This window comes from Staurois parvus, unplaced genomic scaffold (assembly GCF_062004578.1).
Source record: "Staurois parvus isolate SC_StPar_1 unplaced genomic scaffold, SC_StPar_1.0 ptg000432l, whole genome shotgun sequence".
Lineage (NCBI taxonomy): Eukaryota > Metazoa > Chordata > Amphibia > Anura > Ranidae > Staurois > Staurois parvus.
In genome coordinates, this window is record NW_028318228.1 from 6,325,751 (window position 1) to 6,345,921 (window position 20,171).

Sequence of the window (20,171 nt, forward strand, 5' to 3'; positions counted from 1 at the left end):
CTATGGTATAGATCTGAAAATTGATCAATCCTGAAGTACTGACAGCCAATCTAATTTCTTGAGGTCCAAGAATGTCAGAATAGTACAGATATCCCCAAATGACCCCTTTTTTTAGAGTAGACAGTCGGACGTACTTCATAAGAGGAATGGCGAGTTTTTTGAAGTTGTATTTTTTTTGTCATAATTTTTCGGAAAATTAAAAAATTAAAAAAATTATTTTCACAATTTTTTTTTTACATACTGTCACCAGTGCAGTACAGCGTCATCATATAACTGGCATGGCGGTGAACAGGGACACTGACTGGTGACAGTGTGAAAAAAAAAATATATATATATTTTTTTTTTTATTATTTTTAATTTTTTTATTACATTTATTTTTATTTTTTTTAAGATTTTTTTTCATATTTTACTATGACCAAAGTAGTACAATGTTACCATAGTAACATTGTACTACTTTGGGGAAGTGATTTTTTTTTTTTTTTTTTTACACAATTTGCTTATAGCAAAGAATTGCTTTGCTATAAGCAAGCATTTACCTGAATGAAATCGATTCATTCAGGGTTTTTTTTTTTTTTTGTGCTTAGCTGTGATTTGGCCACAGCTAATCACATGGCATGTGCATGTGACCTGCTGTGACCATTCACAGCTAGGCACTAGTATACAATGGATGGCATGAATGAAGCCATCCATTGTATACAACTGATTGGTCACAGCAGGTCACATGGTACCGGCAACGGGGGCCGGTACTCAGATCTCTCATCGGCCATGTCCGAGGTACACGGCCGGTGACAGATCGCGCCGCTGCGCGGCTCTGCAACCGTGCGAATGGCGCATGTGCGGGAGCACGCCAAATGGCGTGCACCCGGAAAGCTGAGGCATTTTTGCGGCCGCCAAACGGCTATAGGCCGGGCAGCTAATGGTTAAGAAATCTGTAGGCTGCCATTGCTGATGTCTCCTTCCAAAAAAACACCTTTTCAGAGTCTATGTTGATTTTACATTAGAAAACCCAAAAGGGAAAACATCTTAGATTTCTAAACCAACCTTTTTCAGCCAGTGTGACTTCTGGGTTGTTCAGGGGTGCCTTGGCAAAATTCTTAAAACTCGCCCAAAATTTTCCTCCAGACAGTGATTGAAAAGCAAGCCTGCATTTTGGCTACAAAATCAGAGATTTTAATTGTGCAGAATTACAGCCAGCCTCAGGTGTCTGAAAAATGACGATGTTATCATTTGATAAGGAGCACATTGGGTGCTCCTTGTTTGTCCCTCTTCTGCTGTCCTTGTCAGCATTGGAGCCACATAGCTGAGTGAGGGAGAAAAACTGAGAGAGAAAAGAACACTGGGGGGGGAATCTACTAAAACTGTTGCACCCAGAATCTGGTGCAGTTGTGGATGATAGCCAATCAGCTTCTAACTTCAGCTTGTTCAATTAAGCTTTGACAATAAATCCTGGAAGCTGATTGGTTTCTATGCAGAGCTGCGTCAGATTTTGCACTCTCCAGTTTTAGTTAATCTCCCCCACTCTGCTAGTCTTAAAACTTCAACAGCCATTTACCACATAAAACTATACTAGACACCGCGATTCATTTTGTTACGAAATTTGGATTACATTTTTGTTATTAAAATGCATCTGACTTTTCGAATAGTAACGAATTTCAACGATTTGAAATCAGTTATAACAAAATAAATTGCCTAAACTTGAATGAAAAAATGAATTTGAATTCACATATGATTTTAGGAAACATATTACTATAAATATAGTAAAAAGGTATAAATGTGAAATAAGATGATAATTCCTACTTGCTTTCTAGAATAGAATAAAATAGAATAGAACAGAATATAATAGAATAGAAAAGAATAGAATAAAACAGAATAGAATTGAATAAAAAAACTAGAATAGATTAGAAAAGGAAAGAATAGAAAATAAAAAGAATTGAATAGAATAGAAAAAAAGAATAGAATAGATGAGAATAGAATAAAAATTAGAATAGAACGGAATATGTATAAAATGGAATGAAAATAGCTTTCTTCCAAAAAATTAAAATTTAAAAATTTGCATTTTGAATGTGAATTTCAAATTTATTTGAAAATAAATATATGAAACGAATTCCGAAAATGAATCATTCTAACATAATGAATATGATGAAACTAAGTTATTCATTTAACGAACAAATCTGAAATTAAATTAATTTTTCCATAGTGTACATCTCTAAACTATACCATTAATATCAACTACTAAATAACAAACAATTGACACTATAATAGCCACGCCCCCATCTTAAGACCACTTATTGTACAAAAATATGTAAAATTCCCTTTAAACATCCACCCACCAGATCCCTCATCTCATGGAGAGCTCTCCTAGATATACTTTTGATGGTGCTGTCAAGCCAACTATGCCAAGCAGATGTCTAAAAGAAGAAACAAGTGAGTATGCGCCATGCAAGGAAACATTCAATATACAGTAGTACATGCATCATAATGCCATGGAACAAGTCCAGCAGACAATGTGACAAGATATTTATATTGTGTGATATTCATCACATCTGTGTGTACATCACACAGTATAAATATGTTGTCATATTGTCTGTTGGGTTGGTTTTGCAGGACAGCTTAGTTTGCATATAAATGTTGAATAAATGTTGAATAATAAATGTTGAATAAAATCATTACAAATAATAATTCCAAGTCATCCTTTTTGCAACAGTGATCCATTTAATAACATGTTCACTTCTTTTTTTTGTAAACTTTCATTTCAGCACCAAGTAGCATCCCTATGCAGGCCATAGACGGGTCGAAAATCAGGCCAAAAAAAAATTGACCGATTTTCGCACCATTAGTGTGTTAATTGGTCGGCCATTTTTCGGGGTTTTGGCACATTTTTTTTATCGGTAAAGTTGGAAAAAAATCGGCCGATTTTCCTGGTAATGATGGGCAAATCGGCCGATCGTTTTAGCGATAAAAAATCTGCGCATGAGCTGTGACCTGCAAGAAGAAGAAGAAGAAGAAAAAGAAGAATTCCAGTCCGCTATTATATTTGACATGAAAAAGTATTGCGCTTGCAACAATGTATCTATTTGTATCCGAATAAAAACATCTGTATCCGAAATGGATACAAATGGATACATTGTTGCAACCGCAATACTTTTTCATGTCAAATATAATAGCGGAGCTCCCTGCAGGGACAGAAGTAATTAAATGCCGGCTGTAGACGGGATGAAAATCGGCCGATTTTTTTTTTTACCATTGGTGGTAATGTCGGCCTATTGAACGACTGATTTTGCGTTTTTTTTTTTAAACAGTCAGTTTTTGACCCGTCTATGACCTGCACTAGGCTAGGTTCACACCTATGCAGGTTGCGTTTGAGTAATTTCTGCATTGTGTTTTGTCTCTTTGCTGCATTTTTTATGTGTTTTGCGTTTTTTTTTTCTTCTTAATTTTTCTTGTTGTCAGGCAGATTTAAAACACAAAATGCATCAAAAACGCACTATATGCTTTTCTGCAGCATTTTCATTGAAGTCTATAGAACCAAAAACGCAAGTTTTGCATTAAAAAAAGTCCCTGACCCTTTCCAAAAAACACACTGGTGAGATGTGAACCTGTCCGATAGGAAATCATGTTAAATGGACTGTACTGCGTTTTGCAAAATGCTGCGGAAAAACGCTTAGGTGTGAACCTAGGGTAATACTTAGAAGTACCTTTTGTAAAGACCAAATAAATGCCTTAGGTTTCTATTTTTCAATCCGAATACAACTCTTTAACAAATAATTCTTTTGCCTTGTCATCAGAGTATCACTAACAATATTCTGATTAGTTTATACTGATCAATGCTTCCTTCACAATTAATTTGAAGATGAAAGTCTGCTTTAAAAATATATGACATATAATTGCTACACATCTAAGGCTAGGCTTACATTTGTGCGTTGTGGGGAAAGAACACAAAATCATGCGCATTCCTGCAACACACAAAAACATTTAGCCATTTTGTGCATGGCAGTGCCAATTATAATTCTTACTGACGCCCCCCCCCCCCCACTTCACTAACACACGTAACTGAGTACTGTGGGTTTTGGTGCGTCACAATTTGTAAAACAGGTCATACACTTATTTTGTGTAATTTTTACATGTAGGGCAGCCTATTGAAATGAATGAGCTGTCCTAAGCGCGATGTGTAAAATTGCGCAAAATCACTGTTGTACCTGTATAGGTGTGAATGGAATCTTGACACGTGCCATTTGTTTTACTAGGAATCCAAATTCGAACAGACAAAATTTTTGTTATTCTGAGACTCGGATGTATCCGAATTTCTGAGTCACAATAGTAATGAATTTCAACAATTCCGAAATAAATTATAATGAAACAAAGTATCCAAATTTGAAAATGTTTAAATTCGAAATGGAAACATATTGCAATAAATACAGTAAGGTATAAAAGTGAAAAAAGGTGATGATTCCTACATAGGCTGCTTTATAGAATAGAAAATAGAATAAAACAGGATAGACTAGACTAGAACAGTATAAAATAGAAAATAAAGGAATAGAATACAAAATAAAAGAATAGCATCGAAAAGAATAGAATAGAAAAAATAAAACTGAAAATAAAAGAACAGAATAGATTAGAATAAAATAAAATAGAACAAATATAGCCGTGTTCCGAAATTTCGAATTTTGAATCGATTTGAAAATAACGATTTTACGCAATGAATCCAAATATACGAAACGAATCCTGAAAATAAATATTTCTAACATAACAAATATGACAAAACAAAATTATTACTTAACAAATGAATCTGAAACAAAACAAATTTTTCTGTCATCTCTAACGGAGCCTCAAGCTAAATGCCTAAAACCTGATGCTACACCAGAGGTTGAGGGATGTGGTGAAAACACTTCTCAACCAGGGACGGACTGATCATTTGGAAACTCGGGCACTGGTTTAGTAGGGGGCCCCATGAGATGCCCCTGGCACCTTTTTCATAGGCATTTTGAGTTTGGGCAAGGACACAGGGGCCCCATGATCCCCTATTGACCAGGGGCCCCATGAGTTGTCAGTCCGCCCCTGTTCTCAACTACGGGGTTTTAACACCCCCCAATTTTCAAATATAAACCCCTTACTGTCCTGAACCCCCTTTAAGGCTGCTTTCACACTGATGCGCTGCAATTTACCCATACTGAAGGTGCAGCACAGTGCACCTGCAGCTTTCCTGCATGTTAGCTACTCTTTGCTACTGTTTGCACTGCGGGTACAGTGCACCACCCTAACCCCTTGGTTCTGACGTAATGCAAATATGCAGCCTCACAGAACTGGGCTTTTTTTTGTGGGGCCGCATATTTGAGTACCTGTCTTTGTGCTGGGAGCACACTGCACGGCGCACTCCCAGCACAAAGACTGGGTGTCACTGAGAGTCCGGGGTATCGTTCTAACAATCGAGACCCTGGACTCTCGATTCCGGGTCACATAATTACTTTGATAGCCTCTGATTGGCTATCGGAGTGAAGCCTGCCCCCTTGTTTTTTTTTTTCTCTTTGAATGGAGGAGAGAATGCAGAGGAAAAAAAAACTTTGTAAAAAAATAAAAAAGGCAAAAAAACCCCAAACAAGACAAATAAATATTAAAAAATAAAATAAAAAATAAACAAAAAATACCTAGATCAAGGTTTGATCTAGTTTAGTGCCAGGGTTAGTGTTTGGGTCAAGGTTGAGGTCAAAGGTCAGGATTATTTTTTAAAAATGTTTTTAAAATTGGTATCATTGTCAGTGTTTCAGTTGAAAAAAAAACAAAAAACAAAATGCACACTATTGTTTCTGGGCTGTGCTACAGGTATAAACAACAAATAACATACACATATATGGTATCGATGTGATCGGCCAGACCTGTAAAGTTTATTTTGGGTTGTTCTTTGGTGGTAGGTTATGGCAGTAACAGGAAACACACAGCTAAATAAAAAATAATATTAATATTTTTTTTTTTTATGATTTTGGGCCAGTTTTTTTTTGATAATAAAAATAAAATCAGGAGATATTCATTACCATTTACCACCCAATGAAATCCCAATATGTCCTGAAAAAAACAATTTTTAATCCATCTGGATGTACAAAGTAGTTGTGATGACATGTTTTACTAACACATGTCAAAGTTGTAAAATTTTACTTACGCTTTAAGATTTGTCTTACCTTTAGGCCGCATTCAGGAGTTTTGGTGTGCTTTCATTCAGCACACCAAACCCACAGGATATAATAGAAGTCCATGGCTCAGTGCAGCTAACTTGCAGGAAAGCCACAAGTACACTGTGCTACTCCCAAAGATCAGTGTGAAAGCAGCCTAATACACTCCTAGAACACTTTTTAATCAGAGTATAGCATCAAGTCAGTGAAACTCCTGGGATATTGATCTGGTCAGTTAAGTAGCAGAGGGGGTTGTTAATCAGCTTCAGCTGCTTTGGTGTTAATGAAATTAACAACAGGTGCACTAGATGGGCAACAAGGAGACAACCCCCAAAACAGGAATGGTTTTATAGGTGGAGGCCACTGACCTCTGACTTTCCCTACTCATCTTTTCTGACTGTTTTTGACTAGTTTTGCATTTGGCTAGGGTCAGTGTCACTACTGGTAGCATGAGGCGATACCTGGACCCCACAGAGGTTGCACAGGCAATCCAACTCCTCCAGAATGGCACATCAATACGTGCCATTGTCAGAAGGTTTGCTGTGTCTCCCAGCACAGTTTCAAGAGCATGAAGGAGATTCCAGAAGACAGGCAGTTACTCCAGGAGAGCTGGACAGAGCCTTAGAAGGTCCTTAACCCATCAGCAGGACCGGTATCTGCTCCTTTGTGCAAGGAGGATCAGGATGAGCACTGCCAGAGACCTACAAAATGACCTCCAGCAAGCCACTGGTGTGAATGTCTCTGACCAATCAGAAACAGACTTCATGAGGGTGGCCTGAGGGCCCGATGTCCTCTATTGGGACCTGTGCTCACTGCCCGGCACCATAGAGCTCGATTGGCATTTGCCATTGAACACCAGATTTGGCAGGTCAGCCACTGATGCTCTGTTCTTTTCACAGATGAGAGCAGGTTCACCCTGAGCACATGTGACAGATGTGAAAGGCTCTGGAGAAGCCGTGGAGAACATTATGCTGCCTGTAACATCGTTCAGCATGACTGCTTTGGTGGTGGGTCACTGATAGTCTGGAGTGACATATCCATGTAGGGACGCACAGACCTCTACAGGCTAGACCAGGGTTTCTCAACTAGGGTTCCTCTAGAGGTTGCCAGGGGTTCCTTGAGCAATGAGCAATTTTTGCCTCTCAGGCAAGTTCTCAGTGACACCATTAATCTTTTTAACAATCTGTAAGGTTGTAATTCTTCCCAATGACCACAAGTGTAAGGAGCATTCTTACCTCTGACTATCACACTAATGTATCATGAATTGTAGATAAATTGATTTTTAGCAGGGGTTCCCTGAGAGTTACGTCAAGGGTTCCTCTACGTTGAAAAGGTTGAGAAATGCTGGACTAGACAATGGCACCCTGACTGCCATTAGGTATCGGGTTGAAATCCTTGTACCCATTGTCAGATCCTACGCTGATGCATTGGGTCCCAGGTTCCTCCTGGTGCACGACAATGCCCGGGCCTCATATGGCGAGAGTATGCATGCAGTTTAGGACCATCTGATGCCACCAGGTTGCACCTCAGACTGTCCAGGAGCTCAGTGATGCCCTGGTCCAGATCTGGGAAGAAATACCCCAAGACACCATCCGTAGTCTCATTCGGATCATGCAACGACATTGTCAGGCATGAACACAAGCACGTGGGGGCCAAACTACTGAGAAAAATTTTGAGTTGCTGCAATTAAATTTCAGCAAAATGGACTAGCCTGCTGCATCATTTTTTCACTTTGATTTTCGAGGTGTCTTTGAATTCAGTCCTATGTAGATGGATAACATTTCAACGGTGGGGCATCCTTACATTCCTAACACATTACCCAGGCCCTGTATAGATATCCAACGTGATATTTTTCCCTATTGAGATCTGATGTGTTTTTAAATTGTTCCTTTAATTTTTTTGAGCAGTGTAGTTGTTTACAGATGATAATATACTCATTGCAAAAGTACACGTTTATGGTTTGTTTAATACACTGACCTTCTTTTCCTCTTCCAGCTTCTGCTGGCATTGCTCTCCATCTCCAAGCTACTAGAAAGGTGAAGTGCACTTGGTATCCCTCCACCTGGGACAGGAGCCGGCGCTACAGAGGAAGCATCAGCTTATGCAGTTTATGCTCCCTCCTTCCTCTGCTGCCAGCTCGATGCAGAATGAAATGAAAACGAGAAGCGCACCAACCTTGCGCATTACCTCAGTAACCAAAATTTATTAATTGTAAAAAATATACTCACAAACAGCGAATAAAATCAGGCATGTAAGTCCTCACAGGGACTTGAAGATAACATGAGTCCCATCAGGGGAGTGGGTGTTCAGTACAGCTGACGCGTTTCGAAGGGGGTCCCTTCTTCCTCAGAGCTAACTGAACTGTGAGTGCTCTCTCCTATATATACTCCTGGACTGAACCTAGGCCCTCCCCACTGGGTTGGGCAGTCTCAGGTTAGTAGGAGGGGCCAAGATATCGTCAACAGACAATCACTATTTGTAATGCCATCAGAGAGAAATGATATAGACAAACATAAAATATAAGATATAAAATATATAAAAAATATATAAAAAACCACATTTTGCATACACCACTTAGTGTACATATAATATATCAACTAGGCGATGACACCATTGGAAATGATGATAATAGATAATACATGATGAAACATAATATATTGTAAATAGTTAGTCTTATTCCATGATTCATTAGTGAGCGATGTATCAAATGGACAATTCATCCAGAGGACTTGTCATGAAGCTGGATGAGTATATAGCAATTAATGTAACAATAGACATAAATTGTTAGTCAATGGATGTCTTAATGGTTAAGTGTCCATAGTGACACAAACACATGTATATATATGTAGACATATAAACCCACACACAAACCTTCAACCAGAAGCTGTATGTTGTGTGCTACCAGGCAGCTGCATGTGCTTCGTGATCGGATGATGGAGAGGATTGGATCAGTACTCTTGGATCCGTAGTAATGTATAGTCAGCAGCAGAGGGAGATCTCCCATCAAACAGTTTATAAACTGTGGGACGTCTTTTGTCATCTATGGCCTAATCTGCCCTTGTGGCCTACTATATGTAGGCCGGACCTCGCGGTGCCTAAGGACACGCATCAGCGAGCATAAAAGCAACATAAAATTGGTAAAAGATAAATACTCAGTCCCCCGCCATTTTAAAGAAAAACATCAGAGTAATTACGATGGATTGAAAGTCTTCGGAATTGAGGCAATTACAAAGGACTTAGATAGTGGGAGGAGATACCAAGAGCTCTGCAGAAGAGAAAGTTTTTGGATCTTTACATTGGGTACCCTGTCTCCTAGAGGTTTAAACGATGACCTTGAGATTCATACTCTCATCTAGCCACTAGGTAGTGCAAACACAATTAGTTTATCTCTACTTTTTTCCACACTACTTTCATTTTGCGATTTATTATATCAATCATATCAATCATATCTAGTAATACATATACTGCTGCCATCAGGAATGTGTTGAGTGTAAGGAATGTGGTTACCTATTACTAGCCCTGACAATAATAATCTCTCATCCTACTGTACCATACTACAAGTACACATATGGTCCCTTCAGTAGTTTGGTGCTAACTAGTGACTCCCTAAGACTGTTAACATACTGCAAGCCCACGGTTCATGGATCTTTTAAATGTATAGATATGAAGTCTATCATATCTTTATATATTTGTTGTATGTATATTATTCTATATGGTTACACCGAATATATACATCTTCCATACAGGGTCCCGTCACATATGCTGCTATTACCATTCACCCTATTAAGAAGCAAAACCAAAAACCAAAAATAATAGATTGCTTTAGGTTTAAGGTGCTAGTGATGGCCTTGTATGCTGGATCATAGTATCCTAATATTAGACTCTCTCACTATCAGTAGTACTATCATTGGATCATTTTAATGTCTTTTATCAGTACTAGGGTGCTTAAGCGCCTATATCGTGGTTTTTACCTCAATATCTAACGTGCAATTATGTGTATAGAGTCGTAGTTGTATATTATGGATTTTATCTTATATCATATTATTATATTATTATTATTTTTTCTTACTGTATTTATCATCATGTATTACATGTGTTCTATACATGATGCATAGAAGGCGTTCATGTGAACATATGCCTATATGTCTCATATTTTTTACCCACCGGCAACACTACTGTCATATCCACTTAAGGAGTTACACGCATGTGTATGTAGTGTATACACATGTATACATGTGTTCATGCTGATGTCTTTCACTTCAATACACCTCTGGAGTGCGGCAGCCAGGGCCGTCTGACCACCCCATTTGATTGGCTATGACGTGCACTCAACAGCAAGTTCGTCAGAGGGGAATCCCCAGACAGTTTCCCCCAACTAGAGCCTCGTCAGAGGATGGGGGTGGGGTGGCAGGTCTGGTATCTTACCCAATAGAGCGGTGTTGGTGTACGCGCACAGAGTGGCCGTCAGATGCGCGTGATGCGCGCTCACGTGATCGCGCCGACGGACCTGTCCTCCTCACACTGCGCATGCGCATGTTGGTCCACGCATGCGCAGTCACGAGCATTCCATACTAGCGTGCGTTCCACACACAGGGTAAACCTGCAGCTATAGAGGGAAGCATAAGATCTCCCTCTGCTGCTGACTATACATTACTACGGATCCAAGAGTACTGATCCAATCCTCTCCATCATCCGATCACGAAGCACATGCAGCTGCCTGGTAGCACACAACATACAGCTTCTGGTTGAAGGTTTGTGTGTGGGTTTATATGTCTACATATATATACATGTGTTTGTGTCACTATGGACACTTAACCATTAAGACATCCATTGACTAACAATTTATGTCTATTGTTACATTAATTGCTATATACTCATCCAGCTTCATGACAAGTCCTCTGGATGAATTGTCCATTTGATACATCGCTCACTAATGAATCATGGAATAAGACTAACTATTTACAATATATTATGTTTCATCATGTATTATCTATTATCATCATTTCCAATGGTGTCATCGCCTAGTTGATATATTATATGTACACTAAGTGGTGTATGCAAAATGTGGTTTTTTATATATTTTTTATATATTTTATATCTTATATTTTATGTTTGTCTATATCATTTCTCTCTGATGGCATTACAAATAGTGATTGTCTGTTGACGATATCTTGGCCCCTCCTACTAACCTGAGACTGCCCAACCCAGTGGGGAGGGCCTAGGTTCAGTCCAGGAGTATATATAGGAGAGAGCACTCACAGTTCAGTTAGCTCTGAGGAAGAAGGGACCCCCTTCGAAACGCGTCAGCTGTACTGAACACCCACTCCCCTGATGGGACTCATGTTATCTTCAAGTCCCTGTGAGGACTTACATGCCTGATTTTATTCGCTGTTTGTGAGTATATTTTTTACAATTAATAAATTTTGGTTACTGAGGTAATGCGCAAGGTTGGTGCGCTTCTCGTTTTCATTTCATTCTGCAGTGTTGATTGGGCTTCCCCAGCCTTGTTTTGGAGCCGCACAGCCCTTTATGCATTGGTGGACGATCCCTCCAGGCCTGGTTCCATCTGTTCGCCACCTGTCTGAGTCCCAGAGCGCAGGAGAATTCGTTTTTGATTTACTGTGGCCAGCTCGATGCACTCTGATGCTCCGGGATGGCGGGATGGCAAGCCCAGATCGCAATCAATGGAATGCCAACCCCAAGCATGCACTTCCCTGGTTTGAGGTTGAGGGCCACATGAGAAGGCTCTGAGGGTCACATGGTCCCTACTACCTAGCCGAACTCCAGGTTTTATATTTTTTGCATACTTACATTGGACTAGCCTGGCTTTATGTTAGGTATGCATATCTGATATTTGAAGGGTCACTGGGGATGCTGTAAATCATTGTAGTTGCTTCCAGGATTTATTGTCAAAGCTTAAAGTGATGATTTTTTTTTTTTAAGAAAAAATAATAAACATATCTATACTTACCTGCTGTGTGCAGTAGTTTTGCACAGAGCAGCCTGGATCCTCCTCTTCTCGGGTCCCCCGCAGGCTCTCCTGGCCCCTTTCTCCTGTTGGGTGCCCCCACAGCAAGCAGCTTGCTATGGGGGCACCTGCTGCTCCGTGTATTCCCCGCCACCCTCTCTCTTCTCATTGGCTCACTAGCTGTGATTGACAGCAGTGAGAGCCAATGACTCCCGCTTCTGTCTCAGCCAATGAGGAGAGGGAGTCCTGGGATAGTCGAGACTCCAGTGCACATTGCTGGATCGAGAGGGGGCTTCGGTGAGTATTGGGGGGCTGGGTGTGATGCTGCACACAGGAGGTTTTTTACTTTCATGCACAGATTGCATGAAGGTAAAAAACCTTGATTCTTGAACTGCTTTAATTGAACAAGCTGAAGTTAGAAGCTGATTGGCTACATTGCACAGCTGTACCAGATGCTGAATGCACCATTTTTAATAAATCTCCCCCTATGTGTTCTTAGTGTTTGCAGCTGACTGCTCCTAGGTCTTGGAGGCGGCTGGGGGCAGTAAAAATAGGTGGTTGAGTCATAATTTTCTACCCCCTGACCACAAAGCTACAAGTTACCATTGCCACTGGCCACTTTGTACATACCTCTGGGGTCATGGTAAAATTGTACCCAAAAGGACCTATTCAAGTGAATTGGGCCAGGCTTAATACTGGCATCCAGGAGGTGACATATCACCTCCAAGTCACCTGTCAAATGTCTCTAAAAAGCAATTCAGGGACAGCCACTAATGTAATGAGGTCTTAGAGTTGTAATAAAAACACTGAATTCTCAGCACCCATGAAGGTGTACAATTTCAGTGCAGTATACCTAGGGCCCCATTCACACTCGCATATGGGGGCCATAGTGATTACATGTGGGAGATGCAGCAGGGGGTTCCTGGCAAATAGCTGCAGGTGGCAGCCCCATTGAAAGCAATGAGAGGCTGATTGCCCCCACAGCTAATCACAGCTGCTCACTCATGGAGCGATTACCTGTGAATGATTAGCCCTGGAGATAATTTTGCATCTACACATTTAGGTGTCCGTTTATGACACAGAGAATAGCTGCGATTCAACGGATCTCAGCTATTCTCTGGTCATTCACAGTTTATGACACTCAGGAGATCATGTCAGCCCTTCACTGGAGATCTGTGTTCTCCCTCCAGATTCTCCAGCCCAGAGCTGGAGAATCAGAGGGACCGCAAACTAAGCAGAGATAATTTACCTCTGCTTAGTAAACTGATCTTTTGCTGTAATCTCACGAGATTATAGTAAAATCAGCCGTTTTCCAGAGTTTGTAGACCGTTCTCCAGCGTTTGGAGACCGTTTTCCCTTCGTTCGGAGAACTGCTTCATAAACTGCATTCACAGGAGAACTGTGTTCTCCGAGAATGCCGGAGAACTGAGCAGCGATCTATTACTGCTGGTTCATAAACGGACACCTTAATTGCTAGCAGTCCCATTCACCAGTGTGACTGGGGCCTAAGGTTGTTACCAAGGATGCTGCCTGTACTGTCAACTCAGATCTTTGTAGACTTCTGGGAGAGGTAGAAAACCAATTACAGGAGCAGGAGGATTTGGAAAATAAGGTAATTCGAAATGGAAACCTACTGAAATAAATACAGTAAGATATAAAAATTAAATAAGATGATGATTCCTGGGCTGCTTTATAGAATAGAATATAAAAGGATAGAATAGAATATAAAAGAATTAGGAAGAATAGAATGGAAAAAAATAGGATAAATATAACTGTTTTCCGAAATTCCAATTTCGAAATTTGAATTGATTTGAAGATAACAATATTTGAAAGGAATCCAAATATACAAAATGAATTCCGAAATAGGAAATAAATCATTCTAACACAACTAATATGACGAAATGGAATTATTAACTGAACAAACGAATCTGAAACACAACACATTTTTCCGTCATGCACATCTCAAACGTTTTTCAACTGTCCCATTCGACAGAAAGTGATCGTTAGATTGACTTTTGTTGAATGGGAAAGGCCATAGATTAATTGAAATTCGGCCGGTCTCTGCTGAAAGAGCAAAATTTTGATTCATCTTTGGGTAAACTTAAAGGGTAACTTCACTTTTGTAGAAAAAATTGCAAAAAAAAATATAGCATATACAAGTGCTACACAAATCACACTGTAACTGAATTCTATTAAACATTACCTTTCCTTTTCAATCTGCAACACAATTTTCTGTAAAATGCAATGCAATACAGCAGCTTGGAAGCATTCTGTACACAGATGGTGTAGGAAACGTCACACCAGAAATGTAATTTCCTTCTTGTATGATTGGCTCGCTTATTTTCCTAGAAGCCTGCACCAAGCTACAAATCAGATTTTGGACATCCCCCGCAACAGAAATGTAATTTTTGGTGAGATACTCCCAAAAGAAAATCACATCTAAAGGGAGATGCAGACACTGCCACTTTCCTCAATAGAACCCTGCACGTGCAGCAACTGATTGATGATTATAAAATCGCTCCCATTCACATTCACTCTGCACATGGACACAAAACAAACACCTATTTCTTTGGAATAAAAAGGGTAGGAATCTGCAACAAAGTTTGTTAAAATCCCTGCAATGTACGTAGATCACCCAGAGGGGAATACATTTTTCTTAACAAAAGCAGAGTTACTCTTTAAAGCTTTCTTCAGGTGTGGCCTTAGCAGATGGAAATGCAGGGGAGGAGCAAATGCCCACTCCCCTATTTAATCTGGTGGAGGGGCAAGGTCGCATTGGAACCCTTGTGGGGAAGAGCGGATGCCCACTCCCCTATTTAATCTGGTGGAGGTGGAGGGGCAAGGTCGCATTGGAACCCTTGTGGGGAGGAGCGGATGTCCACTCCCCTATTTAATCTGGTGGAGGTGGAGGGGCAAGGTCGCATTGGAACCCTTGTGGGGAGGAGCAGCTGCCCATTCCCCTTTTTAATCTGGTGGAGGTGGAGGAGCAATGTTGCATTGGATCCCTTGTGGGGAGGAGCGGATGCCCACTCCCCTATTTAATCTGGTGGAGGTGGAGGGGCAAGGTCGCATTGGAACCCTTGTGGGGAGGAGCAGATGCCCATTCCCCTATTTAATCTGGTGGAGGTGGAGGGGCAAGGTCGCATTGGAACCCTTGTGGGGAGGAGCGGATGCCCACTTCCCTATTTAATCTGGTGGAGGTGGAGGGACAATGTCGCATTGGATCCCTTGTGGGGAGGAGCGGATGCCCACTTCCCTATTTAATCCAGTGAAGGTGGAGGGGCAATGTTGCATTGGATCCCTTGTGGGGGGAAGAAGATGCCCACTTCCCTATTTAATCCAGTGGAGGTGGAGGGGAAATGTCGCATTGGATCCCTTGTGGGGAGGAGCAGATGCCCACTTCCCTATTTAATCTGGTGTAGTTAAGTGGAGGGGCAATGTCGCATTGGATCCCTTGTTGGGAGGAGCAAATGCACACTTCCCTATTTAATCCAGTGAAGGTGGAGGGGCAATGTTGCATTGGATCCCTTGTGGGGAGGAGTGGATGCCCACTTCCCTATTTAATCTGGTGGAGGTGGAGGGGCAATGTCGCATTGGATCCCTTGTGGGGAGGAGCAGATGCCCACTTCCCTATTTAATCTGGTGTAGTTATGTGGAGGGGCAATGTCGCATTGGATCCCTTGTTGGGAGGAGCAAATGCACACTTCCCTATTTAATCCAGTGAAGGTGGAGGGGCAATGTTGCATTGGATCCCTTGTGGGGAGGAGTGGATGCCCACTTCCCTATTTAATCTGGTGGAGGTGGAGGGGCAATGTTGCATTGGATCCCTTGTGGGGAGGAGCAGATGCCCATTTCCCTATTTAATCTGGTGTAGTTAAGTGGAGGGGAAATGTCGCATTGGATCCCTTGTGGGGAGGAGCAGATGCCCACTTCCCTATTTAATCTGGTGTAGTTAAGTGGAGGGGCAATGTCGCATTGGATCCCTTGTTGGGAGGAGCAAATGCACACTTCCCTATTTAATCCAGTGAAGGTGGAGGGGCAATGTTGCATTGGATCCCTTGTGGGGAGGAGTGGATGCCCACTTCCCTATTTAATCTGGTGGAGGTGGAGGGGCAATGTCGCATTGGATCCCTTGTGGGGAGGAGCAGATGCCCACTTCCCTATTTAATCTGGTGTAGTTATGTGGAGGGGCAATGTCGCATTGGATCCCTTGTTGGGAGGAGCAAATGCACACTTCCCTATTTAATCCTGTGGAGATAGAGGGGCAATGTCACATTGGATCCCTTGGAGACGTGTGGGTGCACTGATAGAGAGAAGTGAGAGCTAAAATACATGAGCGGTCTGTTGGGTCATTTAGTTACATTTCTGACCATGTGGTTCGGACTTCTCATTATATTATGCTCTCTTGCATTAAATGTCTCTTTTCACCTAGCTCCCTTGGCCTCTTGGATGCTAATGGTGCAATTTATCTGCGAGACTGCTGGGCTATTAAACAATTGGAGGTAATATGATGATTTTCTTGTGGTTGGTTTATTAACGGATACTTTGGCTATTCATGGTATAGAGAAGTAGGTGTGGGTTTCTGGGTGGTTATATATGCCTATTTTCATACTTTAGGGTTGATCTTAGAATGAAGGATGTCTTTAACCACTAGCCTACAGGGCACTTATACCTCCTTCCTGCCCAGGCCAATTTCCAGCTTTCAGCGCTGTCACACTTTGAATGACAATTGTGCGGTCATGCAACACTGTACCCATATGAAATTTTTATCATTTTTTTTGTGACAGATAGAGCTTTCTTTTGGTGGTATTTAATCACCTCTGGGATTTTTATTTTTTCTTAAACAAACCAAAAACCACTGAAAATTTTGAAAAAAAACTTTTTTCTTAGTTTTTGTTATACAATTTTGTAAATAAGTGATTTTTCTCCTTCACTGATGTGCACTAATGAGGCTGCAGTGATGGGCACTGATAGGCTGCACTGATGGACACTGATAGGTGGCACTGATGAGGAGGCACTGGTAGGTTGCCCTGATGGGCATTGACAGGCATCACTGATTGGCACTGAAAGGCAGCACTGATACATGACACTGATAGGCAGCACTGATAGGCATCACTGACTGGCACTGATAGGCGGCACTGACTGGCACTGATGCTCACTGATAGGCGACACTGACTGGCACTGATAGGTGGCACTGATTGGCATTGATAGGTGGCACTGACTGGCACTGATGGGTGACATTGAAAGGCAGCTCAGATGGGCACTGATATGTGGCATTGATGTGCACTGGTATGCACTGATATGTGGCATTGATGTGGCACCGATGGGCACTGGCACGTGGCACTGATGGGCACTGGCACGTGGCAATGATGAGCACTGACAGGTGGCACTTCTGGGGCCACACTGATCATCAGGGCACACTGATCCTCAGTGCCCTGATGATCAGTGTACATGTTCCCTCTGCGGAAAGCCGATTACCGGCTCTCCTCTCCTCTCGACCTGTCAGCGTGACATCTCGAGAGGAGAGAAATGCCGATAACTGGCATTTCCCTGTTTACATGTGATCAGCTGTGATTGGACACAGCTGATCACATGACCGAGCTGGCATCTTCGGCTCTCTCCGTGATCCGCTGTGTCCAAGGGACACAGCACACCGGTGATTGCCGCGCTGCGCGCTCCCTGAGCCGCGCATGCGCAGTGAGAATGGTAGGATGTCATATGACGTCCTCCCAGAACGAGAAAACCACCTTGCGCCCATCATTGTACTATAGGGCGGGCAGAAGGTGGTTAAGGGATATTATCTCTATTTTTATTATCGATTTAAGTATCTATATATTTACAGTTCCCTTTGTAATTCTTAGAAATTAGGCTCTATTCTCTTGGTTGAATGGTTACCAGGACATCCGTTTATTGTAATATAGGTAGAAATTGTTGGATTTTGTCTCATCCTTCACCACTCCCCGTCTTTGAGCTGCTCCTAGCTCTCTGTGCATGCCTTAGCTGGGCTGTTTTTCACATTGTATTTTGTCCTGCACATACTCATTATTCCTTGGGGTTGGTCCGGATATATGAACAATCATCAGTATGGGTAATTTGATTTATTTATTATATTTTGAAGGTTATTATGTATTATGTAATTTGTAATGTATATATATCAGTGAAAGATTATATTTGATGTTTGAAAAAATTTGAATGACATGTACAGATTATATTTTTGATACCTTCTATAGTTACAGCGTTTTCCCATGGTATTTTGAAACCCTGAAAAAGCCCACCTGGCAAAACGCGTTGGAACTTTCGCATCACCTCTCCAACTTGAGACTACTTTATTACATACCAACATATGACATCAAGGGAATTCTGTTGAACAAATGTTAGGAGAGGTGCTGGGGCTCACTGTATTGAAGGGTTGTCACCAATTTATTTTAATATTGTAGGAGAGGATATATTTACTCTGCACTATGTTTTTTTATTTTTTGTAATATCATTTTTACATGTTTGTATGTTCTGAAAATATTTATTTATTATTATTATTATTATTTATTACAGGTACTTATATCTCTGTCAATTTACGCAGTCCTTTACATATATATTGTACATTCACATCAGTCTCTAACCCTCAAGGGCCGTACAATCTAAGATCCCTAACTTACATTCATACATACACATACTAGGGACAATTTATATAGGATCCAATTAACCTACCAGCATGTCTTTGGAGTGTGAGAGGAAACCCACGCAGGCACAGTGAGAACATGCAAACTCCAGGCAGGTGGTGCTGTGGTTGGGATTTGAACCAACGACCCTAGTACTGCCAGGCAGAAGTGCTAACCATTTAGCCCCTGTGCTGCCCATATAAAATAAATAAATACATAAATAAGATTCTGTGATACCTGGTATGTACCTTCAACTGCAATACAAATTAAATGGACTCCACATTTACATTATAAGATTCTGAAAAATCTTGTCTGCAAACTTCAATTACAGAAAATCATTGCCGGCAACAAACTGAAATGGAAAGATTATTTTAATAACAATAAATTGCAAATGACTTGTGTAGCAATATGATAAACGCTACATCGATTTTTAACAAAAGTGCGTTTTTCTGAATTGCAAAAAAATAAAGCCATTTACTTGTTATACACATTGAAATGACTGCATTTTCAATTTTCTCAGCAATATGCCAGGACGGTACTAAAAGATGGATCTTCTTCCAGTTATTTACCAAGCAGTGACTCATCACATGGATGACGGTGTATGTGCAACATCAGTCTCCAGAAAACAGAACAGTCATAACCAAACATTAAAAAAGGGAGATAATTAAATGGAAAAGGTCATTACAGCGCTACTACATGTTCTGACAACATTATCATCTTGACGTCATGTTTTGCTAAGTTGGTGTTGATTAACACACTGCATAATGGAACATTTAATTAAAAACTACTCCAGCTCTATCAGCTTCTTTTTTGTACCCACTGTTGTCCTAATGGCTGTACTGAGGCTAAAAATAGCTCATATTCAGAGTGTTTAAACACGATACGTGAATGTCATTTTTTCCTGTTTAACATGATAGGTAAGGTTGTTTAAATAGCAACTACATTGTCTGCCCTTCTACGCCTATTCCCACGATTATGACAAACCAAATATTTTTTTTACGGCTATTTATGGCTGAGATAGTAACAGTCGTAGCAGCTGGTAACTCATGGCCATAGGAAGTGCAGAATCATCACCATTTACTTCCATTATTACAACATTATTAAACCCCAAAACACAATGTAATATATTGCAGCCAGGGGCAGACTGACAACTCATGGGGCCCCCGGGCAATAGGGGATCATGGGGCCCCTGTGTCCTTGCCCAAACTCAAAAAAGCCTATGAAAAAGGTACCAGGGGCATCTCATGGGGCCCCCTACTGACCCCGGCCCTCGGGCAGTGCCCGAGTTTCCAAATGGTCAGTCCGCCCCTGATTGCAGCTTACCAAATCTTAGATGTGGGGCTTTTTTTTTTAGGCTTTTTCTTTTACTTTTGCCTAGTGATCCGA